This window comes from Meleagris gallopavo, chromosome Z (assembly GCF_905368555.1).
Source record: "Meleagris gallopavo chromosome Z, MGAL_WU_HG_1.1, whole genome shotgun sequence".
In the NCBI taxonomy this organism is placed as follows: domain Eukaryota; kingdom Metazoa; phylum Chordata; class Aves; order Galliformes; family Phasianidae; genus Meleagris; species Meleagris gallopavo.
In genome coordinates, this window is record NC_139435.1 from 20,987,573 (window position 1) to 21,012,804 (window position 25,232).

At 39.9% G+C, this 25,232-nt stretch overlaps 1 protein-coding gene across 6 annotated transcripts in view; it reads left to right on the forward strand.

Moving 5' to 3' along the window:
- The first annotated feature begins 561 nt into the window (after positions 1-561).
- Positions 562-25,232, forward strand: part of ERBIN (erbb2 interacting protein) — a 110,190-nt gene continuing 85,519 nt past the window's right edge. For 5 of the 6 annotated variants that reach the window (XM_085212546.1, XM_085212552.1, XM_085212548.1 and 2 more), the window contains exons 1-2: positions 906-1,055; positions 22,993-23,109. The gene's annotated coding sequence lies outside the window, so the exon portion shown is untranslated. Of the gene's footprint in view, positions 586-905; positions 1,056-22,992; positions 23,110-25,232 lie in introns of those variants that run through there. The other variant, XM_085212547.1, reaches the window with a different exon arrangement.

Sequence of the window (25,232 nt, forward strand, 5' to 3'; positions counted from 1 at the left end):
CGCCCTCTTCCCCCGCCCCACCTCGGCCCGAGCCCAGACAGCGCCCTCCACCCCCTCCTCACCCCATTCCTCCACGGCGCGCTACCGCCCCCCGCGGGGCGTCATTGGCCCCTCGGCCCGTCCCTCACGACGTCCCTGGCCCGGGATTGGCTGCGCCGCAGCCTCTCGCTCTCAGCCCCACGCCAGCGCGGGGGAGGGGCGGCCGGTAGGGCTCGGCGGCGGCGGCGGACGATTCGCGCGCCCCTCCCCCGCCGCAGCCCAACGTGGGCGCTCCCGCCGCACCCCGCCCCTCTCCACTGCCTCCCACGGCCCCGGTCCCGCTTTCGCCCCGCCCCCGCCGTGCTCCCCCCCTGGACCCCCTCAACCCCGTCCTGGGCGGCGGTGCGCGGCGCCGTCAGCCGCAGGGGCGCGGCGGCCTCGGTCTCGTACGCTCCTCTGTCGCGTCCTTACCGCCACCCCCCGGGGCGTTCCCGCGGCTTCGTCGCCGCCGCCGCCGAGGCCGGGAAGGGGCGGGAGGCCGGAACGGAGGAGAAGGGGAAAACGTGCGAGAGGAGGCGGGGAGAGAGGGCGGCGGCGGGCGGGCAGGTGAGGCGGGCGGTGTCGCGCTTGGGGGGGGCGGGTTGAGCGGCGGGGCGGCCCGGGCCGAGGCGGCGAGCGGGCAGGGGCCGAGACACCGGGGCGGGGACACCGTCGCTGCCGGGTGGTCGCGGCGCAAGGCGGGGCCGTGTGGACCGGGGCTGTTTTAGGGCAGAGCGCGGCGCCGGGAGGAGCCCTTCCTCCGTACACACGCACACACACAGACACACAGACACACACAGACACACACACACATATAGACGCGCACACGCTCGCGCATTCGGCGCGCTGCAGCCGCCGCCCGTCGAAAGCTGTTGTTTTTTTTTCTCTCTGTCCCTCCCTTCTTCCCCGCTCCCCTCCTTCCTTCCCTCCCTTCTCTCCCCGTTCAGCGGTCGGAACGCCCGATTGCATTTAATACGTTTCCTCGCGGTGGGGAGAAACTCGCGGCCGCCGGACCCGGTTCGGACGCCCAACGCAAGGTGAGCGGCACCGAGAGAGCCCACGGTCGGCGGCGGCGGAGCCGTCCCTCCGCCCAGGCGGGGGTTGGCAGGAAGGCGCTCTCGCCCCGTGCCGATATCCTGTTTTCGGCCTGCGCGGCCCCTCGCCCCGCGGCCCTTTGTGCGGCCCCGTCTCGCCGCGCTGCGTGAGCGACGGAGCGGCCGCGCCGGGGGAGGGGGGGGGCGGAGGGAAGCCCGGGGAGACGGAAAGTTCCGAGCTCCGCGGGCACAGAAGTTTCTTTGTTCGCGGGAGGTGTTGGGCTGGAGGCGCTCGGCTCGGTGCTGCGCGTCCTGCCCTCGCGAACGATCGCGGCGCGGTTAAGTTCTCGGCAAATTAGAAAGTTCGGAGGAGACAAACGCTTTTCTTTAATCGGAAGATCCCGGCGCTCGGCGCGCCCCGTGCCCGCCGCCCGCTCTGTTCCGGGGTGCTAGCAGAAGCCGGGCGGCCCCAGGAAGGAGCCCCCGCCCAGCCCTGGGACGGCCGCGCCGCGCTGCCCTTCGCTCTGTGCGTCTCGAGGGCTTCCATCCGAAAGAAGAAAGGCGTGCTGGTCTCTGACCGCTTAGCAGCGTGCCGCCGGGCCCCGGCTTAACGCAACCCCGCTGATTTATAATTTTTACGAAGCGTCCCATCCGAAGTTCTTGGAGGGGAAGCTGAACGTGAAGTTCTGGTGTAGGGTTTTTGCTAGTGCTGCGCTGCTCCCGTCATGGGAGCTTGCTGGTTGCATGTAGTGAAAGCAGCGTCGCTCACCACGGACTCACTCACATGCCTCAAAGAGGAGTTATTGGTCAGTCCCTTCGTGATTGGGAATGCTTGCATGAGCTGGAAGCCGTAGCTCTCCTGGCTTATCTGGATCGTGATCTCCTGCCTGACAACCCACAGTCAGCGTGTTTGGCAGCTGGAGTGCTTCTGGTTTGTTGTATCCGAGATGTGCTGGTGTTTGTAGGAGTTGGACAGTCACTTCTGTGCACTACTTGAAACTGTTACGTGCTCAGCTCTTTAACAGTGCCTTGTATAGCAGGGAATGAGCAAAGTTATTAATCCAGCTCTGTCGGTCTGATTGAGCATAAGGACAAATGTTAGCATTTAACTGACCTAGTGAGTGGCCTGGTCAGGAGCGTCTGGTGCTGATAACAAGCAGATGATTTGGCTTGTTTATGGACTTACCTTTCTAAGGAGCAGAAAGGTTATTCTTAGGTGGCTGAAAGGGTTGGACAAAATAAATGACAGTGAACTTTGATTTCCTTATATGGCTGGTGCTTGGCAAAAAAGCAATGAAGTCTAAATAGAGTAATCCTTTTACAAAGAACGGTCACTTTCCAAGCCAGTGTTTTAGCCCCAGTAATGACTTGAGATTCCATGGGGGGAGAGATATTGTAGCAGTGCATGACAAATTTAGTTGTAAACCACTGTGTTCTAATGGAGGCAATTTTGTTTCTTTTCAGACCTTTTGTGTTTCTCGTGATGCACTTGATATTTTTCAATGCCTTGGGGAAGAATAGATCCTTGTAGTGGAGCAGCAACTTTTTACACTGGTATTTTGTCACCATGGTAGCTGCGTATAAGGCTCTTTTTAATGATGAAAGTGGAATTCAGTACTGCGTACAGCTAATGGTTATATCATAGAATGCCATTCATGTCATTACCATAGCCTAGAAGTTATGAAGGAGTGTATTCTTCCTTGAAATCAACCATCTCAACTAAATTAGGCTGACATTGGTATTTGTGTTATGAAAAAAATGATGCAAACATACACGTGGCAGCTCACGTTGTTTGGAACAGCACGTTCATAGGTAAGTGTTGATGGCTTGAGGAAACATTCTTTTTACCTGGCTGTTCCTTGCTTATGAGTTAAATTAAGCTCATGTAAACATTAGTAATTTTATGTAGGTATGTTTACAGTGAGCAAGGTGGAAATTACAGCATATGGCACGCTATGGAATATGATTATCACAACGACCACTGTATGTTGTTTGAATGGTCTTAGCAAAAGTATTAATATAGTTTTATTACTATTAAGCCAGACAGTATATAATATTTGACATAAATGTGATGTTCTGGAAGTTGGCTGGTGTAGTAGTCTGGTGTAAGAAAACCAATTTATGCTTTGTCCTCTGTGGAATTGGTTCAGAGATCACAGACCTGAGTGAGGAGGGCCATGCTTGGAGAATCCTTGTTAGAGAAGGCACGCATATGTGTAACATACGTTAAACTTACCATGTTAGCAATAGGTTCTAGAAATAGAAAGGGATGAGAGCAGGATTCTTCAACTCAACTTTCCTGTTGGGGTGTAATGAATCATTACCTGTCTGCTTTGGGCTTTTTGTTCTGTTTTTATTCTTCCTGCTTACAAACAAAAAGGAAAATCTTCTGGGGAAAATGTTATGTAAAGATCAAGTGCTTGATATGTTATCTTTCAGAAGGTTCTCCCTATGGAATAAGCTAAAAGAGTGTCTGACATTTACAAATCTAAGCTCTTCCAAATGAGTAACTGGTCAGGCGGACAGGAAAACTGCTCTTAGGGGCACAAAAGCTGTTTCATTTTGTGAGCATGTAAGTGTTGATGTTGACAGTCAGTACAGGTTTAAGTCTGAATTATCTGGAAAATGAAGGTTCAGATACATCGTTATTTTGCATTTGTTAGCTTTTAAAGCAAAACTGTATCGACAACACTTTTCACATCAGAACGAAAACTTTAAATAATATGTTAATCAGTTATTTATTAACTATTTACTGATTTCATTATTTTCTCAAGCTTAAAAAGTGCGCTAATTGTGGTAACCTGTTAGTTTGCTAGCCTAGAATCTTTGTAACACCTACAAAGTCCAAAACACCACTTATAAGTAAGAGCTACTTTTCTACAACTTGGAGAAGTTGAACTGATTTGGGGAGTTTTGTTTCATGTTTTGAGTACATAAGGAATGTCTTTTTTTCTGGTGTCGTGGTAACGAGAACAATTCTGTCTTGGCAGACTCTGGTCCAGTTCTGGATAAGAAGTACATTGTTGGTGGTGTTTGGGGTAGGAGGCTGGTCAGATCTTCACATGAGTCTCCCACAGTCTTAACTGTTCTCTTCATCCTGGGTAGCAGTTGCTCTGTGCCTCTGCAGTTTTGAACTGTGAAAGTGGCATGCAGAACCCAAAGTCAGCGCAGCTGGCACGCTGTCTCTTGCTGTGTAAAAATCAGTAAAAAACAGTATCTGTTGTACTTCAGTAACTATTAATTATTCGGCAGCTTTATTTAGTTTGAAGAGACGGGTGATAGAGAGCTTAACTGGACTTGGTGTACTTGGTTTCTTTCATTTTTATTTTTCTGAGAGATTTTTAGATAGTAAAAAGATGACTACTAAAACAGAGCTTTAACTTCTGATTAAAAATGTGTTGTGAGTATAACTTTGTAACAACTAATTTTTGAAAGTGGGGATGCTGATTTGGAAGATATCTATAAATCATCTTCTGTTCTGTGTGAGAAGAATGGAAGAGGTAAATATTGCTGTAATGAAGTTGCTAGCATTTTTATGTAGTAATCTTGGGATTCTACTTTTTTGGTGATGTTCTTCATCAGTTACTTGCTCTTAAAGTTTTTTGTTGTTGTTTTTTCTTTTTCTCTCTGATACTTATTTCAGTACAGGTATTTGGCTTATTACTCTTTGTTTAGTTTTGTCTGTGTTTTCTGTAAATATGATGTAGAAGCAGAGAATGTACAATTATTTGCTGTAACTTGAGTTAGCACTGCCTGTATTCTCCCTCTGCCCTGGTTTCAGCCCATACAATCCTGTTTGGCTGCTGTGAGCAATGAGTGTGGACCAGGCCACTCAGTGGAGCAGAGCTGCCACCATGATGGTGTGGGGCAGGTAGCAGCTGCAGGATGGAATGTCCTGTGCTTTACTTTGAACATGCCTGGTCTAGACCTAAAGTTACTTAAAATAATAAAGGCAACATCTGCCCTTGTAAGGAGTGAAGGTACCTGAAAGATAAATTATTCAAAAATGTACAACTTCTGCTTAGTTTCCCAAATTTTAAATATGATATTATACATCTTTGCATCTTTTTAAAATAAAGCTTTGGGTTCTCCAGCTCTCTGTAACTCTAAATTCTGCAAGCATAAAGCTATAATATATATGCAAATTGAAGCAGGTGCTATAAGCAAACTTTCTGTTTCTAATTCTCCTGTGTAGATGCACGTTGCAGGAGTAACAACTGGAAGAAATTGTAGGTTGGTGACCTCGAAGTGATCAGTTCAGAATTCACTAGGTGTATGAGCAAAACTGAACATTGTTATAAGCTTACAATGATCTCATAATGTTCAATTCTCTTTTAGTGTAGCTCCATTTGTACATTCCTGCACTTCTTGTCCTGTAGTCTTTGTCATGAAACTTGCAAAGATGGAATAAACAGAGATAAATATACTTGAGCCATGTCTGTTTGACTGTTCTGGATTATCCCACTTCCAGTGGGAGAGACTGCAGCTGTGTGAGCAGAACTTCTGGGAACAGATAGGAAGGGACTACTTGTTTGAAGTGTTGTGTGTTATGTTCTCTTGAAGGTTAAATTCTGTTTTTGAAGTAGATGCCTTCCTGTGGGCTGGTTGTGCTCAGTGTCTACCTCTTGTCTCAGTTGTGTTGGTTGCTAGCTTTAGGAGTAGAGGAAGCTCTGAAGTAGTCTATAAAAGTTTAGAGTACTTGCATGAAAAGTTTTTAGTGCAATTCTGATTTGAAAAGGATTCTGTAAAGTGGCCAGGGACTTTCTCTCTTTGTTCAGATACATTTGGTTATCAATGCTGAATTTAAAATATCTGAAGTTCTATCTATATCCTTGGAAAACTGGATGTAAAAATGATCTACATCTAAATAGTGTCTGAAATGCAGCACCAGATTCTTGTGAACATAAGTTGCAGGTTCAGCAAAATCAGAATGTTTTTGCCATGGATGTAATTTTTAGTGTTTGGATGATGGAAAACATTTCTAGACTCATTTGGAGTGTTTCTGGTAGGCTGTTAGGAAATAGAACATTTTGAGAGCTGCTGCTTTTTCTCTACACATTACTGTATTGATCTTGGAATTAATATTTTTGAGGGAAGAAGTGATAGCTCTGAAAATGATCCAAGTTGTCAGCAATTTGTCAGCAAAATTAACGTCAGTGGTAACCAACACGGCTTCATCAAAAGCAAGTCATGCTTGACAAACTTGGTGGCCTTTTATGATGGAGTTAGAGCATCAGTGGATAAGGAAGAGCAACTGATGGCATCTGTCTGGACTTGTGCAGGTTGGGCAGAGAATGGCTTGAGAGCAGCCCTTAGGAGAAGGATCTGGGGACGTTGGTTGATGAAAGGTTGAGCACAAGCCGGCAATGTGCGCTTGCAGTCCAGAAGTATCTTGGTTTGCATCAAGAAAAGTGTGGCCAGCAGGTCAAGGGAGATGATTCTGTCCCTCTTATTCTGCTCCCATGAGACCCACCTGGAGTGCTGTGTCCAGTTCTGGGGTTCCCAACACAAGAAGGACGTGGAGTTGTTGGAATGGGTCCATAGGAGGGTCACAAAGATGATGAGAGGGCTGGAGCACCTCCACTATGGGGACAGGCTGAGAGAGCTGGGAATGTTCAGTCTGGAGAAGAGAAAGCTCCGAGGGGACCTTACAGCAGACTTCCAGTATCTGAAGGGGGCCTACAGGCTACAGGAAAGCTGGGGAGGGATTCTTTAGAAGGGCGTGCAGTGAGAGAATGAAGGGAAATGGTTTTAAACTGGAAGAGGACAGATTTAGATTAAATATTAGGAAGAAATTCCTTACTGTGAGGGTGGTGAGACCCTGGAACTTGTTGCCAGAGAACTTTTGGATGCCCCCTCCCTGGAAGAGTTCAAGGCCAGACTGGATGGGACTTTGAGCCACCTGGTCTAGAGGGAGATGTCCCTGCCGATAGCAGGGGATTGGAACTAGATCATCTTAAAGGTCCCTTCCAACCCAAGCCATTCTGTGATTCTATGATTACTGCAGTTCTTCTGTCTTCATTTACAGGTAGCACTGAAGATGGGATGATACATGTACATACACTGATATATGAAACAGGATATCAGAGAACTCTTAAATAATTATACTAATGTGAACTATTATTTCTTTCTCTGTTATGTTTAATAATCTGTATGTGCTTATGTGTATTTGTGTTCAAACTAAAAGAAAACCTTGGCTAGATAAGGTTTTTTACAAGATCAAGGCATATATTTTTAATAAAAGTGAAGTGAAAATTATGACAGCAAAAAAGCCTAGGGCCTTCATGACCTTAATGTTCTACAGCCACTTGTATTCTGTGCTACAGAGTATAACTTGCAGGTGTTGAATTCACTTTTTTTCCCTTTTTTCTAATGGATGGGTGCACCGAGGGAAGATTAATGTGCTTACAGCTGTTATCTTACACTCTCAAGATGCTGCTTGTACATCTTTCTGCAGTGGCAAATGACTTGATGGTGATCTGGAAGGTCATTTTGGTAGTGAGCTCTTCCTAGGAGAGCATGCTCATTTTGGGTTTCTGCTCTCATGATCATTTGTGATATTAACTCTGAAACTCTTTTAAATTCTGAGCTGTGTTGTTTTTTTTTTTTTCTTTTCCCAGAATTTCCTGGTGAGAGAAAATTCCTTAAGTTCACATTTCTGCAATTCATAGTTAGTCACAGTTATCCAGTGTTTGTATGGTTTAATTCAGCTCCACTAAACTTATGTAGGATGATTTATTCTAAGTAAAGGAAAATAATGAATTTTTCAGTAGATTACCTTCTGGGGAAGAACAGGGAATAGAGTGAAGAATGCTAAATAGTACTTGGAAAAAAATGTAGAATTTGACTTTAAGGTAATTTTTGTTAGTTCATGTATGGGTGTTGTTTTTTAATTTTCCTGAAGGAAAGAATTAACTTAAGGGCTCAGTTGTAAGTGGAAGGAGAAGAAAGATGCTTAAACCTGTGTGTTCCCATCCTGTCTGGGAATGTGGCAGGAAGGGGAAATCAATTGGGCCTCTCAATTTGGCAAGCCATCTGGCTCTAATTCTGATAGATAAGATCAGAAACACTGACATGGGAGAGAGAAACTACTGGAGCTTTACTGTTTTTACTGTGCTATTGTTTAACTACAGTGCATCATTTTAAGGCATCTTATTTTAAGATTTTTTTTTTTTTTTTCCTGAAACAATGTTTTGTGTAGGAGGGAGCTTTCTGTGGGTGTTACAAAATCCTGTTCTTCCAGTGCATTATTCTTAATCTAAAGTTTCATACTTTGGGTCTCTTACCAGAAATTTCATCTAAGAAATTTAAAACATAAACAATACAAATACTAAAAAAGCAGGATAAAATTAAAATGACCTTTAATAGACTTAGATGAGACAAATTTACTTCTTCATTTGTATTTATCTGAGTGAGCTCCTCATCTTTTTTAAAGCAGCACTTTTGTCTTGCTTCACTGAAGCAAAGCAAAGGTGCTGAGGATTGTGGCATTCCTGTGCTTCTTGCAGTGCTGCTTTTACTAGAGAAAGGTGGAGCAGACAAACGTTTCTGTGGAGTTTTCCTGTTCAGTACTGGTAAAAAGGAAGGAGATGCATTGTCAGGATTTCCAATGTTCAGTATTCTTTCATGATGCTGCTGTTACTGAATTGGTTGTACAGTAGCAGTCTGTAACAACTCATGGGAAAGATCATGGGCCGTCAAGAGAACAAATTAAAACAGTATTACAGGATGGAAGAGAAGTAAATCTCTACTCACAGTTACTTTTAGATCTCATTCTTATTTTTCTCTTACCTCTACTGCAGAAAACCTGGTCACGAAGCAACAAACTGTAACCTAGACTTTCAGAAATAGTGCGCTCACTTCCATCTATCCCAGGTGCAGTAAGTCCCTGCCTGTTGCTACTGAGTTCGATTAGGTGTTTACTCATTTTAGATTCATAGATAACAAGATACTCAATTTGTGTTAAATACTAATAGTTTTATATTTCAGCTTCTGAATTTGAAATGTCTATTGAAGAGTGACCTTAGCATGGGAATGCTATTAATTTTCCTGAAACTTATATAAACTTGTTTTTAATCACTGAAGGGGCTGAAGGGAGAAGTGCCCACTGGATAATTCAAGTTATTTGAAATCACAAGAATTCTTCTGGGATTTCTACATTGTCTTTTTCAGGTCTTTTCTCCTAGTCCGAGGAAAAAAGGCTTATTACGTCAGCAGCCAATTAGTAAAGCACTGCCCTACTTCTTAAAATATTTCTTTGGTGCCATTGAAGTAACTAATTTTCTCCTACTAAAAAGCATGGGATTTAGGGAAGTTAAGCAGAAGTTTTGAGGCTGTAACTTGCACTATGATGGGAAGCAAGAATGAATTGTTTAAACTGTCTTACTGATGAAAAACTTTTTCTCTAATTAAGCTGTATTAACAACTTTGTTACGGAGAACTTGTTCTTCAGTGTAGTTGTCTAAATTCCAAGTAATTCTTCAATTTTTTTTTTAAATTGTAAACTGTAAACTACTATTCTTCACTATCTAAGGAGACCAAAAAATACATTGGAAACCATTTAAGAATACATACATATTTTAAATTATGTTCTAACATTCTTTTATCTAATCTTCAAAATGCCTGATGCATTAAAATAAAACTAATTATGGTTTTTGATTTTTTTTTTAAAGTCTGATCATAGTTTGTTAGCATAGAATAACACAACAGTACATAAAGAGAAAAATAACTTCACTTACATGCTTAGTTACTGTATTAGGACTGAAAAGAGACTACAAATTGGCAAAACTGAAATGTTCTGAGAGTAAAGCTAAATACGGGTCAAGAAAATCCTGGAAAGTCTTGTATTTAGAACCATGGCTCAGGCAAAGAAGAGTAGTTCTTGTATATCAAAATTGTAACCACTAATTGATATAGATGAAGATTTATGTATTATGAATGAATATGAAGAAAAAATAAAGTTTAAGACGGTAGTGCTGCTGAGAGGAGTTTTGACTTAGTATGTATCATTATTATTGTGTAAAGTAGAAGGAGAAGGTACTTTGAGTCTGGAAAATACTGATTTTTATTTTTAATTCTCTTTATTGAAATAGACTGGCTACTCCTTACTGACACGGTAAAAAAAGTGCTTTTTAAAGCTTACCTGTAAATATAAACTTCTTGTTTCCAGTACAACATTTCATAAAAAACAAATGGGAAGGCAAAAAATAAGCTGACTTGCTGAGGTGGGTAGCAGAATAAAGACAGAAGCATTCTTTAAGATAGAGCGTTCTAAAGAAAACTCAAACTCCTTTTGCATATTCTGTTTCTTTAAGCACTACATTTCATTACAGCTCTGCATAGCATTTCATCTTTCAGAATGCATCTATACTTATGTCTTTTAGTATTTAGTAGTGTCTTTTTTTTTTTTTTTCAATAGAGCAGTCCCTAATGGGGATTAAATATGTGCAACTGCAAGCACTCCTGTCTTTTAAACTGTGTTCTCTGTGTGTGTTTCCGCTTGTATTACTTTCACCACCAGCTGAGTTGTGTAACCTGTTCAGATGTGGTGCAGGAGTTTTCTGGGCAGCTTATCTGTTTATTAGCTTCAAGGTATTTGGTCTAGTTCTTCTTCCTCTCATGTTTCCAATCTCTGATTTCTGGTTCTCAGTCTCTTATTTTTTGGGCCCACTATGTTCTTCTGACCTCTGTTTGATTGTCCTAATTTTAGCTAGAAGTTTTGGTAATTATGTTTTTGTAGTGGGGTGCATATGGAGCAGGACATCAGGTTTTTGTTTTTAATATACAGACTGCACACTGTCAGGAAAAAAATAAAAAGAATATTAACTGTCAGTCTTATAATGGGAAATTGATTTTCTTTTTTTCTTTCCCCTTTACCACGTTAGTTTTTGTTGTACTGCAATGTGTTGCATGAATTTATCCACAGGAAAAGTCTAGTTAACAGATGAGAACTTTTATTTTATAGTGAAATACTGCATATTTACAACAGTGCAGCTTGCTTGTTTAAAAACCTTTACTATCTGCTACAGATGGCTGAGTAGTGTAAGGAGTGGTTTCCTGGCTACATTGTACATGAAGTCATGAAGTGCCAAATATGATGAGAGCAGTTTTGTACTGGAATACCAAAATACATTAAATTCATTCAGGAAGCAACATATGTCAAATGAATAAAAATATCACACTCGTGCAAAACAATATGGTAGCTATGCTTTTCAAATCTGTTCTCCTACCCTCACAAACTGAGGGGTTAAAAGACTTACAGTTGCATGTATTGAGAATAGTGTTAAGTATTAACTGCTGGCTTAGGCTTTTGGTATTTTCTTTACTGTTCATTTCCCCATACCTTTGCTTTTTCTTTTGATTAACACGTGCTGAAATGGAAACTTAAAGGCTATCAATAGGGGTGTTGTATATGGAAAAAGAGTATTTTATTTTTTGAATATTTAGGCACGTGCACGGCATATAAGACCATTTATTTAATTTGTTATGACTGGTGACATGCTTTTCTTTATCTTCTGAAGAAAGATGTATGTATTTGCTTGATATTGCAGTAGAGAAACAGCATTGTTAATGTCTTCTGCTGTTCATTTTTATTTTCACTTCTGCCCAAACTCTGCAATTTCAGCAAGTTCTCAAAATGGGAAGTGAAAGCATTCACTAATAGCTCCATGTATTGCAGGATTTTATGATAAAGAAGTAAACTCATGGTGGAGGGCATTTTGTTGTATCTTTTTTCCTTGTTTGCAAAGTGGGTGGTGGTCACTTTGTTTCAGTTTCCAACTTTAATTTGCATGTAGATTTTGCTTCTGCTCTCAAGTAATTTGAAAGCTTTAATTTTGTAGCTGTCTTAAACCAACCCGGAGAAACAAAGCATATATGTTTAAAGCAGTTTTGCTTGTACTTTCTGAATGTTTTTTTTTTTCTTCTGTCACTTGTCATACAGTTAGATAATTCACTGAGGTTAATTTTTTACATGAGGTCCTCATTGTTGTTCTGTCTTGTGATAGCACCCTGAAGGAGGAGGGAATTGAGAGGAAGTATTTTCATAGCTGTGGCAAGCGCAGATTTATTTAAATCTAGCATTTAATAATGAGATAGTTTCACCTAAAGCTTGGCTGTAGCTGAAGCCATAATAATTTTTGTATTCTTTTTGTATAAATGTGTGTGTAGGTATGCAAGATTAACAGATCTGTCTTGAAGTGGAGTGTAATCTTGGTAATCTCGTCTTCTGGATTGAAAGAGGAAATGTTGGTGTTTCTGTTTTGAATTCCCTGTTGCTTCTCGAAGTCTTCAGCTTTTCCATGGTAATGATGCTACCAAGAAAGTGTTCATGTGCTGAGTCAAGATGTACAGCCCGGAAGAATTTCTGCAGTTACTTCTGTGTGTTTAGGTCCACCTCATTTTGGTTCTGTGTTCTTTCAGATTTGTTCTGCCACTCCACCAGTTTTCCCTGACTGTGATTGTATTATTTTGTCTGGTCTCATCAGCTCTCTTCAGTATAGCTAGGAGAGATTCTGTGGAGAGTATAAGTAGGAATGAAGATAATGTCTTCTTTCTCTGCCTTAATTGTCTGCAGCATGGCACCTGTCTTCATTCTAACCAAGAAATTTTGTGTTTCATAAGCAAATATTGGTCCTGTTATGCATAGGAAAACCTTTCCTGTTCAAGCACGATACAGTCCTTTGCTTCTATTCCTCTCCATATTTATCAGTGGCTGCAAATCTGTCCTGTAGCTACTGAATTATAGGAAGTATCAGAAATAATGGCGTGAAGAAATTTCCCATCAGGTCTATGGTTTACTTCTGTCCTTTTTTTTTTTGTTTGAACAACTTCAGTTCTCATCACTTTTAGTTTTAATAGGTAAACAAAACTATGAAGCCCAATGATTTATTTATTCTTCCTCTTTGGAGTTCACTCCAAATTTCTACTAACGTGTATATGTTATTGATAGCAATGTAGAGCCAACTTCTCATATTTAGTGTGTCTCTCTCTCTAAAGGCATCTTAAACAATTATCTTATTGTGAATTTTACCGTTTATAAGATAGTTTGCAACATAAATCAGTGTTCTAGTTTATAATAGCATCTCAATTATTATGCTTTGTTTAATCTTTCCTAGTGTTTTCCTTTTGAAAGTATCCCTTCTCCTTAGGCTGTCAAAGACATTGACTCTGTAGAGTTGGAAGCAAGCTAGAAGGGAATTCTGTGGAATTTTTATCAGTTTCTTATTATCAGTGTTTATGTTAGGTGTGCATTTCTCTTAACTTGAATTAGAATCTTGTATGGTCTGCAGAGACACTGGTTTCATCTATACAAACTATTAGACTTGCTTTACATCTGAATAGCTAAATGTTCCCCAGTAGTTGTTTTATTACAGGGACTTAATATGGCATAAATTATTTCACTTTTTAAAATTGGAAATGGGTTGCAACCTTCTCTAAGTAATGGGTACTATCCACTATGGAGTGGCAGTTTCTGATGCAGTAGGACAGATAAGGGATGCAGTGGCCAAACTGTGTATTTCACAACTTTATTTCTTTTTACAAATCTACTTGCTATTTAAAAAAAAAAAAAAAAAAAAGAGGTTTTGAATCAAAACTTGGTATTCATTTTCTACAGGATTATTTTAGCCTGAGTATTATAATTAGTCCACGCCAAGTGAAAAGCTAAAATTCTTAACCAGGAGCATTTACTGATAAAGTACTTTCTGGTATTGGTCGCTTTTGAATTTAAGAATTAGTTCCTTGGTTATTTAAGTTTAAACTTAAAATAAAGAACAAAACAAAACAAAAAAGCCAACAGCCACAGTTTGGCATGTTAGGGATGACGGTCTCTTCTGTATGATGTAGTTTTGTTTCCTCAAGTCTTTTATAAATGTAAAACTAGATGTTAATTCTTATAAATGTAAAGCATTACTTTAGATGTTAGTAACATTTTGTCACAAAAATATTTACAGCATTTGCTGAGAAAAGTTGTCTTTCACGTAAGACCACATCCTGTAGGTATTTCTTCCAGTTCTGAGCTTCAAATGTACAACTGCTGACATAGCATTATGTAGACTATAACTTCTTCTTGTGGCCTGGGGTATCTGCAGAAATGAGATTCGGAATGGTTAACTATTCTTTTTTTTTTCTTTTTTTTTTTTTCCCTCCAAACTGCCACCTCCATTGCTTTTTGTCATGGTTGATTTCAACCCATGTGAATCCAAGGCAGACTAAATCGTAAAATTTGACCTACATTGGTGAATTTTACTACCTGAATGTGCTGATGTGCTGTTGTGAGCCATTAACAACTCTTTTTGAAAATGTTTTTTTTATGCATCTTTTTAATGCTAAGAGTGAAAACAAAAATAATGATTATCACCTTTACTTTGAAGGAGTCTAAGTTTAGAAAATCTGTGTGGAATGCGTAGTCCTGTGATATGCTGAATCTTCTCCAACAGGAGACGAGATGCTTCCTCTTCCTGTTGCAGTTTCCTCGCTCTGTCTGCAGAGATTTTGTACTGGAAATGAACGAGTCAATCTAACTAGAAAGAAGTTCCCTCCAGTATCGTGCAGAGTCTTTTACTGTATCAGTCACTGATTGGACTCATGGTGTGTTTTATAGAATCACAAAGTAGTCGAAATAGGCAGGGACCTCTGGGTCCAACCACTGCTAAAGCAAAGGCATCCAGAACAGGGTGCCCACACTTGTTTTCAGGTAGCTTTTGAAGATCTCTTAAAAGGAGACTCCAACCTCTCTAGGCAGCCTGTGCCAGTGCTCTGTCACCTGCACAGCACAGAAGTGCTTCCTGGTACTCAGAAGGAACCTTCTGCGTTCCAGTTTGTGCACACAGCTTCTTGTCCCAGTACAGGGCTACAGGGCAACACTGTGAAGAGCCTGGCTCCATCTTATTTGCACTCTTCCTTCAGGTAGATAAGACATTAGAGAGATCCCTTCTCTCAGCCTCTAACAAGAGAGATGCTCAATTCCTCCATCATCTTGATGTGACCCTCTTTTGGATTATTTCCAGTATACCCAAATCTCTCTTGTACTTGGTGGCCCAGAACTGGACACAGCACTCTAGATGCATCCTTCCCAGTGCTGAGAGGAGGAGAAGGATCACCTCTTGATCTGCTGGCAGTACTTTGCCTACTGCAGCCAAGAATACAGTTTGCTGCTTTAGCATCACGGCACATTACTGACTCTTGTTGACCGTGGTGTCTACAAGGACCTCCAGGCACTTTTCACAGGTCTGCTTTCCAGTTGAATTTGAGGTTATTCCTCCCCAGATGAAAGACTGCACTTCTTCTCGGCAAACTACATGAGGTTCCTGTCAGCCCGTCTCTCTAGCCTATTGAGTTCTGTCTGGATGGCTGCATGGCCCTCTAGTGAGTAAGCCACTGCCCCTACTTATATATTGTCCATGAATTTGACAAGGATGTGTTCTGCCCCATCATCTAGATTGTTAATGAAGATGTTAAACAGGACTGTACTCAGTATAGATCCCTGGGGCATTCTGCTCATTACTGGCCTCCAGCAAAGTAGACTTTGCACCACTGATTGCTACTCTCTGTGTCGTTTTTGTGACTAGAAGTGATTTCTCTGTCACGTTCCTAAGGGTTGAGGTGAGGCTGACGGGCCTGTAGTTCCTTGTGTCCTCCTTGTTGTACTGGTTGTGTGAGCTTAGTATTAAATGGAAGGCAAGTGTGAGTAGGGAAAATTAGGTCTTAATCTTTCTGTAGCAGTCTGTAGTGTGGATTAAACTCACTTGACTTGGTTTTTGAGTTTCTGTTGCTGATTTAGGATATTCTTTCACTCAGTCATGGACTCCAATAATGTGTTTCTCTCTGATGCTCTGGGGAGATTACAGTGGCAATGATGTTGAAAAGTGAGTTTTTCTTTCTATTGTGAGAAGGAAAAGTATTTTCATATAGTTGCAAGTAAAAGTCTTTCCATTAGATCTAATGTTAAGTTTACATTTTTTTCCTTACACTGTGTTTCCTAAAGAGATGAGAAAAATTTGACTTAGTTTGTGTGAACTAATTTTCATTTATACTAGTATCAGCAAAAATTACTTCTGCAGGAGAAGCTTTGCTGTTTGTTACTTACTCACTGGAGTAGTAATGTATCAAATGGATAGTTTTGAAAATATCCCTAAGCAGCTAAAAAACAATTTCTCATGCCAGTAGTTTATTTGTACATCCTAGTCTTTAATCTGTGAAATTACAGGTGATAGAAAACTGTGCTAGGGGACATATGTTGCTGGATCTGCTGCTTACCAAGGTGGAAGAACTTACTGGAAATGTCAAGATTGGAGAAAGTCTGGGCTGTAGTGATCATGCACTGGTAGAATTCTCAATCTTGAGATATATAGGATGGGCTTAAAGTAGAATCAAGATCCCAATCCTCAGAAAGGCAAACTTTTGGCACTTTAGGGCACTGGTGCATGTAATCTGTTGGGAAACTTGGAAACCAGCATCCCCAAATCCTTCTCCTCAGGGCTGCTCTCAAGCCATTCTCTGCTCAGACTGTGTCTGTGCTTGAGATTGCCCTGACCCAGATGTTGGACCTTGCACTTTGCCTCGCTGAACCTCATGAGGATGTTGCTAAACCAGCACATATCTCATTTGAGAAGTTATGGCAGTCAAGTGAGCTTCCCAGGGTCTGAAAAAGGGGCACATAACACCTATTTTTAGCAAGGGGAAAAAGGAAGATCCAGACAACAACAGAGTAGTCAGTCTCATCTCTACTGAGCACGGTCAGGAAGCAGATTCTCCTGGAAAGTATGCTAGGGCATGTGGAGAACAAAGAGGTGACTGGGGATATCCAGCATGGCTTCACTAAAAGCAAATCGTATCTGACAGATTTGGTGACCTTCTGCAGTGGGGTTACAGCTCTGGAGGATAAGGGAAGAGCAGCTGAACTACTTGATCTTGTGCAAATAGCATTTGATGCTGTTCTGCAGGACATTCTTGTCTCTAAACTGGAGAGATGTTGGCTTGATAGATGGACCACTCAGTAGATAAAGAATTGGCTGGATGGTCACATTCAAAGAGTTGAGGTCAGTGGCTCAATGTCCAAGTAGAGACCAGTGATGAATAGTGTTCTTCAGAGGCTGGTATTGGAATTAATGCTGTTTAACTTGGTGGTGACATGGACAGTGAGGTTGAATACCCTTCAGTATGTTTGTACCAAGCTCTGTGGTATTGTCAGCACACTGGAGGGAAATGATGCAATCCAGAGGATGGAAGCCCTGACAGGCTTGAGAGATGGACCCATGTGAATCTCATGAATCTGAACAAGACAAAGCGCATAGTCCTGCACCTGGACTGGGGCAATCCCAGGCATCAGTTCAGACCGGGTAATGAATGAATAGGGAGTAGCTGTGATGATAAGGTCTCGGAAGCGTTGGATGATTTAAACATAAATAAAAATTGGACACGAATTGGCAGTGTGTGCTTGCTGCCCAGAAAGTCAGCGGTACCCTGGACTGCATTAAAAGAAGCATGACCAGCAGGATAAGGAAGGTGATTTTTTCTTCCTCCCCCCCCCCCCCCCTTCTACTCTGCTCTTATGAGACCCCACCTGGAGTAGCATGTTTAGCTCTGGGCCCCCAGCATTAGAAGGATGTGGAACTGTTGGAAAGTTTCTGGATTAGACTATGAAGATGATCAGTGTGCTGGAGTGCCTGCCTCTCTTATGAAGCAAAGGCTGAGGGAGCTGGGGTTTATCAGCCTTGAGAAGAGAGGTCCAGAGTGACTTTATTGTGGTCTTCCAATACCTACTGGGTCTACAGGAAAAATGGAATTTTTTTTTTTTTAGGGAGTGTAGTGATGGGATATGAATAATAGTTTCAAATTAAAAGAGGAGAGGTTTAGATTAGATGATTATAGAAAGCTCATTACCTGAGGGTAGTGAGGCATTGGCACAGGCTGCCCAGACAAGCTGTGAATACTTGATTTCTGGATGTGTTCAGGGCCAGTTTGGAGGTGGCCCTGGGAAATGTAGTAGAAGTTCCCCTACCCATGGCAAGGGAATTCAAACTGGGTGACCCTTAAGATCCCTTCCAACTCGAACTGCTGTATGATTCTGTGAAATAACTGCACTTAGTTTGTTATATCATGTTGCATATCAGAGGAAAATACAATTGGTAGAAAGTTATTTTCCCCAAGGTGCAAGGATTGAAAAAAAAGCTCCTCAGAATATATCAAGTCCTGAATTAGTTTGAATGCTATATTCTAGCATATGCTTTTTTTTTTTTCCCCCCTCTCAACTTTGTAGTACAAGGATTAGTCTAAGCATTAACTGGAGATGGTAATTTTTTTCCTTAAGGTAGGTCCCCAATGCTGATCTTTTCCATACTTAGCAGGAACTGTTGTGAAGCTATCAAGTTCTGTGGGGCCAAAACTTAATCTTATGAATTAAAGGTCACGTGCTACAGTCTTCCCCAATCTCAAGCCAAAATTTATTACAGTTCATCTTAAGAGAAACGCGTTCACGATCTGTTTAGGAATCGAAAGGTCAACAGACTCTTGTTTTTTTAAATAAGCATTGAACAGTTGTGATTGTCATACTTTCTTCAGATGTATACTTCATTTGTAGTAGTATATCTGTAGTAACAATTTAGAGCATGGTAAATTGGAAATGACTTTTGACCTGAGGGCACGTGTATCTTCTACTGTCACACCTTAATATTCTTCACTTTTGCCCATCAAATGAGTATTTGGTGCAGATATTATTAACTATATTCACTTTTTCTAATTTGGAAGTTGCCTGTCTTATGTTTTTTTTTTTTTCACTTTAAAACATGAAATTGAAATTCTTTTTGTCTTTGCTTGCTTCTGACTGTCCCCTACTCTCTCCTGTAGATATTTATCTCTTTTGGGAAGAATCAGAGGCTCATGAAATACTGAACCCCAGTTTCTGTGTATCTGTTCTTATTATTGGGCAGAAAAGGTTCACAAGAGTGAACTAAATATGTATCTTCACGTTTGTCTTGTGATATATATAAACATAGAGGGATGTGTGTGTCTATCTAAAAAGATGGAATAAAAGAGATATTTTAAGATCCCTAACTTTAATATCCAAAGTGGAAATCACTCTTTCTGCTAAGATCATAATTTTTCTTGTATCAGTCTTGATTCTTGGATAGGAGTTGAGTTGTGCTTGCTGAAATTATAGCCGATGGTGAGGCTGAGCTAAGTGCAATAACATACACTGTTTAGGAGGGCTTCCTTCCTTTCCTGTCATGAAGTCATTCATTTAGAGAAGAAAGTAGAACCTTGTGTCAAATTTCTCTATTTTTAGGTTGCGTAAAAACTAATTTTTGAGCTACTTGTTGGCAAGTACCTATGCTTGCACAGAATCTGCAAGTTAATTCATTCTCCTGTCAATCACTTACTTTCCAGGAAAGTGAATTGCTATATAACAAAATTATATATTAACATTTTGAAGGATAGTAATCAAGGATGTTTAAACTCCTATTGATTTTTGGAATGAGTGAAGAATGAATGTGTCAAAATAACTTCTTGCAATATGAAATAACTAATTTGGGTGTGTGTTTTCTGTAATTATATCCATCCTCCATTATCTCCACGAAGTATTTAATTGCTTTCAGAAACCACTCATGGATAAGATTCTTTGTTCTTTTCATACCCAAATGTATTAATATTAATGCTAAATTAGTATTACTGCTTTCCTAGTATTTGTGTTCATGAATTCATAAATTTATATTTTTCTCTTTATTTTCCCTTTAGTTTGAACTATACATTCAGCAGAAGCATGCTTAAGGAAATCTCTAAATGTGTCTTCTTTTCTTTTGTCATGGTGGATGAAGAAGGGGAGAATCATGTAGTAGAAAAAGAATTTTTCTTCTGTTCCTTGTGAAAGCAAAATGCTAGCTTGTATACATCTCCTGATGCAGTAGGACTGACTAACAAACATTTTTAATAGTCTTTCTGAGTCTATAAGGCTTGTTTAATGGAGTATTTCCGAGGAGTTTTGCTACTTGAAATGATCATTGTGATTGCTTACTGCTATCAGTAACTGTATCTATTGCTATGAGCAGTGTGATGATGTTTTTTGGCTTTGTATGAATTATGTAGTGAAATGATGCTGGCTATATAATCTTTCTTCATTAAATCTATTCAAAAGTAGTAGATGGATTTGGGTTATGAACTTACATTCTACTGATTCTAGTATAGGCTCCAAAATATTTTCTTTGAAAATGTGAAGTTCTGGATAACAATGCTTTCCCTACCTTTCTCTTTCCTGCAATACTTGTCCAGAACTTTATGAAACTAGTCAGATTCTGATCTTTCATGCAATAGAAATATTGAAAAAAGGAACAACAGTAACCAGATGACCAGAAAGGGACAACAAAAGCTTCTTTTCTTAATTAATAACTTTTTTTTTTTAATGGAACATGACTTTCTGAAGTGTGGTACGAAAATCCAAGTTGAATATTATCATACTTGGCTTTGTAGCCACAAATGTACTTGTTCTCAATCAGATGTTGTCTAAAAGAGTTGACTTTGTGCACTCAGTGGCGAAATCTGTCTAGCTGTGAAGAGTTCTGGTTTATAACTCTTCTGAAATGAGTATATCTCAAATGTAACGCATGTGCTATTTTACTAAGTGACCCACTCATCAGGGCTTTGAGTTGGAATCAGTTCTTGTTTTTAATTAGGCAGCTTGTGTTTTACTTAAAGATGGAGTACGTGATAATGAAAAAGCTAGAAGTAGCTGCAGATATTTAATTTCTAAATTGTCATGTTCTGGATAAAAAGTTAGGGGAAGAAGTACCAGATTTTTTTTTCTGAAGATTTAAAAAATACTCATTCTCCTTCTTCTAAACCTTTAATTTTGGAGACAAGCTTGGCACTGTGTGCTTGCAGTATTTATACAACAGTAGTCACTTTCTTTCTTAAAGAAAAAAGAAAAACTTAAATCTTAGTAACAAGGAAGTGGTTAATGGTCACAGGAAACACTGCACTTGACAGTCGAGTTAAGCTGATGTCTGTCTTTTGAGCTAGTGTAACAAAGCTGTATTTCTCAGTAGGGAGAGAGAAAAAAAGATGGAGGAGAGTTTCAGTCCTTAGATAACACCTAGACAATAATCCTTTATGTAACGATCAGTGCAAGGTGGTCATTGTGTATATGGCCCTACAGCTATTGTGTCCTTGCTGCTTTGGATATAGTATGTCACAGATTGAAGCACTGTTCAGTATGTGATGGAGGCAGTCACAGTCCTGGACACGTCACTCTGGAGAAGTCAGCATGTTTGTCAGTCCACTTGAAGGGTGCCACTTACATCTGCAGCTGAACTGAAATTTTAACCTTCTGTGGAAGAGGGTGAGACAAAGGAAGGGAAGATATTCTGCTCTTGTTAGTTACAAACCAAGAAAGCTGTTCAAATCACATCGTAAAACAACAGTTTCTAAGTGGGATGTGTGTGGAGGGAGTTGCTGGCCAAATACGAACTTTATTTAATATAGTACTTACATTAGTATTTTTGGTCATGTAAAATTTTGGCTATACATAGAAAGGTAGTAGGAAGACTTCAAAGGAAAGTTCCACCACCATAAGGGAGGACAACCTCTTCTCTCCCTTCTACACCCTAAGCAAATCAGGGAAGTAGCTATACGACCTTAGAGCCCTGGCATTCTTCAGGGTTTCTTGATTTGCTGGCTGTAAGACCTTGAGAAATCATACCAGCAGTGTCTTGGCAAAGCTGAAACACAAATCATCTGTTAAATGGTTACATTAGAATGGAGGTTTTAGAGATTGCTAAATCACAGTACGTATTCTGAAAGTGACAGAAGTTGTTTTATGTGCAACAATAGTAGTCATTAACCTTAGAAATTTTTGGAATTATTAAATTCAGTTTTGTGACTGAATGCTTTATAAAAATACTATACTATGTTAGAATCTGATATCCCCCCCAGGATCTTTTTTTCTTTAGAGAAAGATTTCACTCACTTACCTGAATTTATTAGATTTCTTTTGGTGTGGAATATGTTTGCTGTTTTGAAAGCAGATGACAAAAGCATCCTCCTGTAATTTATGGTCCTCCTTCTGTATTTTGTCACCTTATTTGAACTGGCCCCAAGAAATGTCATCAAGATGAGGCAATGGGTATGTTCCATATACATCTTGGACTTACTTCATTATTCCCGCTTACTAGCCAGGGCTACATAGTAAAACAATGTCCTCAACATACAGAGTATATGGTAGTATTCCACAAATGCTCTACAAATGCTCTCCAGGCAGAAAAACTTCTCAGAAGAGGTTCAACTACTTGTAAGCAACCGTCTTGCCAATAGCTGTGGCTGCAGACTTTCAATAAAATCTCATGTTAAGCTAAATGAAAGGCGTCTGGTAGGTTAGTTAAAATAACTGCTGCGTTTTGAGGGACTCATCTATTGCTAGGAGTTGTATTTCCCCATGAGGTCTGTGGGAGTTTTTGTGACAGTATGGATGGTATAGATTCTCTCTCAGAGAATGTGCTTCAGCTGTGCCAGAAAAGCAAAGCAAAAAGCAACCTTTAAGGAGGAAGTCGTCTTGTGTAGGTCCTGCACAGACTGTTGTTTTCAGTTGCATTTTGTTAACTCGATAATTACATAAAAATCTCTTCTCACAAATAACAATTGTTTTGAACTCAATCTTGCTATCAATGCATATGTTTTTGTTTTGTCTGGTGTAAATTGGAGATGTGATAATCAGTTCTAGCTTATTCTGTATTTTGGCGCAGTATTTATATTACTTTGAGATTTGACAGGAGGTATACCTGAGTAACTGTAGAATGGTTCTTGTATTGATAAGTTACACATTACCTTTTCAGTGTCTTCTGTTTTAGTGCTGATCTTAAAGCAAAAGTAATGAGTGGTTTGAAATGATTATTTTTTTACAAGTCCATTTATACCTGTCATCTTGAAAACATTGTTCAATTATTTTTCACAGTTCCGTGTGGTGGATGATTTGATAAACTCCGTGCTGTATCCTGGTGACTCTTTGATCCAACTTCAGAAGCTGATTCAGACTCCTGTGCTGTAAATTGGCAGTGGTGGAGTGATTCGGGTAGGTGACTGTCTAGAGATATTGAAGGAGATAAAAGGAATGAAGTGTTTTGAGTACACGTATTGTTTTAGTTGCTCTATGATGTGCTACTATTATCTTCTCTTGCCTTCGCATGTAAGATGACTAAGCTTTGTTTTAATTGCTGATGATTTTTTTTTCCAGCTGCTGGTAGGGAAGGTGTTTGAGAACTGATAACTGTGGTGGCTTTCTGTGAAGAAGTGTTAGGGGTATCTCTGCAGTGTAACTGTTCTGTCATGCTCGAATCACAAAACGTTGTGTTTAATTTTCTGCATTACTTTTTTATATAGAATATTATGTATATGAAGTAGTTAGACTTTTTATGGCAGTGTATTTATAGCTCTAAAATAAAACTCAGCAAAAAGCACTTCTGCCCTCAGTAAGCTAACTTAAGTGCTCTCAACCTAGCCATAGATTAATTTTTTGTTTGTTTGTTTGTTTTTCTTTTTTTCCTTTGCAGTTACAAGCATGTACCCCTTTAGTTTTCTGTATCTGTTTGAATGAAGTTATAAGTGGTATTTTTCTGGGAAGTTGAAACTTTTAAATTTAAACACTTCTAACTCTGTAATTCATCATAGATGCAGTTATCCACTTGTAAAGCATTAGAGACAACATAAAGTGATAAGGAGTCTTTTTTTTTTAGAAAGTATATGATTGATGTTTTTCAGAATTTTGATCTTAATACATTGCAAAAGGAATTACTATCTTAGTCCTTACTAGTACCGTGGAGCAAAATACAGTTTTTCATCCTGCTCTCTTAATCTTTTTCTCTGACCCAAGTATACAGGTACAGTAACTTACCGAAATTTTTAACTACCCACAGAAAATCCTTGACTTCTGGGAGGAGAAATATTTCATAGGAAAAATATTGTCTTAAATGCAAATGACGGCTCTGAAAGTGATGCCTCCTATTTTATTATGTTGGCCCACAATGTCAGAGGATGTTGGTGGTATGACAGTAGAGGTTGTACCTTCCCACCAATATTCCATTACATGTTGTTGCTGTGTGACAGATGGTAGTAGAGGGGGTGGTCTGACAAAATGGTATCTGATATGCAAGTATGTGTGGACCAAAGGTGTGTCATTGACTTCTGCCACATGGAAAATATGGTACTCACTGACATTCATCAACGTTTGTTGAATGTTTATGAAGACCAGCCAGTGGATGTGAGCACAGTGAGGTGGTGGGTGGTTCATTTCTACAGTGGTAGTGGATTACCTCCACTGGAGCTGATTTTTATAAGTGAGGCATGCAGGCTCCTTTTCATTGCTGGTAAAAATGCATAGCTAGCTGTGGTGACTGTTTTGAAAGAGTATTTTGTAGCTGAGAAATTTTTCATAGTATTGTGTTCTTTTATATTGGTTGTAATTTCCATGGAAATAAGTAGGAGGCAATACTTCAAGAGAGACGTATATGGAAAAGATTGTTCCATGATGGAACCATTATGAAATGATAATGAGTGAGTTGGAATTTTTTTTTTAAATGTGTTTTTGGGGCTTATTTTAATAAGATTTATTATGACGTATTTTAATAAAGATTACAAAAAAAAAAAAAGCAAGAATACTTATTTTGAACAGATTCCATCTTTTTTGGAGGAAAAGCTTAATTATTTCTTTAAAATACCTGATATTCTATGTGAGCATTTCAGAATTATTGTTTCTATACATCTTTGGTTACACAGAATTGTTAAGGGCTGTATTTCTCTATTTCATATCTGAGATTTATTTTGCGGTTCTCTGGCTTGTGAGAGATACTGTGAAGTAACCATTGGAGGGATATGGTTTTATCATGTAGATAGGCTGAGACTTCTTCAGTAGGCTCTTAGTCTCCTGTTTACTACTAAAGCATCAGTAACAAAGCAGGGACTTCAGGCAACATTGCACAACTTCTGTTTAGAGACAGATAATTCCTTTGTCATGGTATATTCATGTGTTTCACATTAGCTTGTCCTAACATGCATGCACAAATAGAATGATTGCAGATTTTTTTAGTGTTAAGAACAATTTTATGTTGAATTGTAATCTCATTTTCATAATCCTAATTTCATTGCAAATCTTTTTTTGCCATTGAAGCACTTGTTAAGTCTTATCATAATTCAAATTGA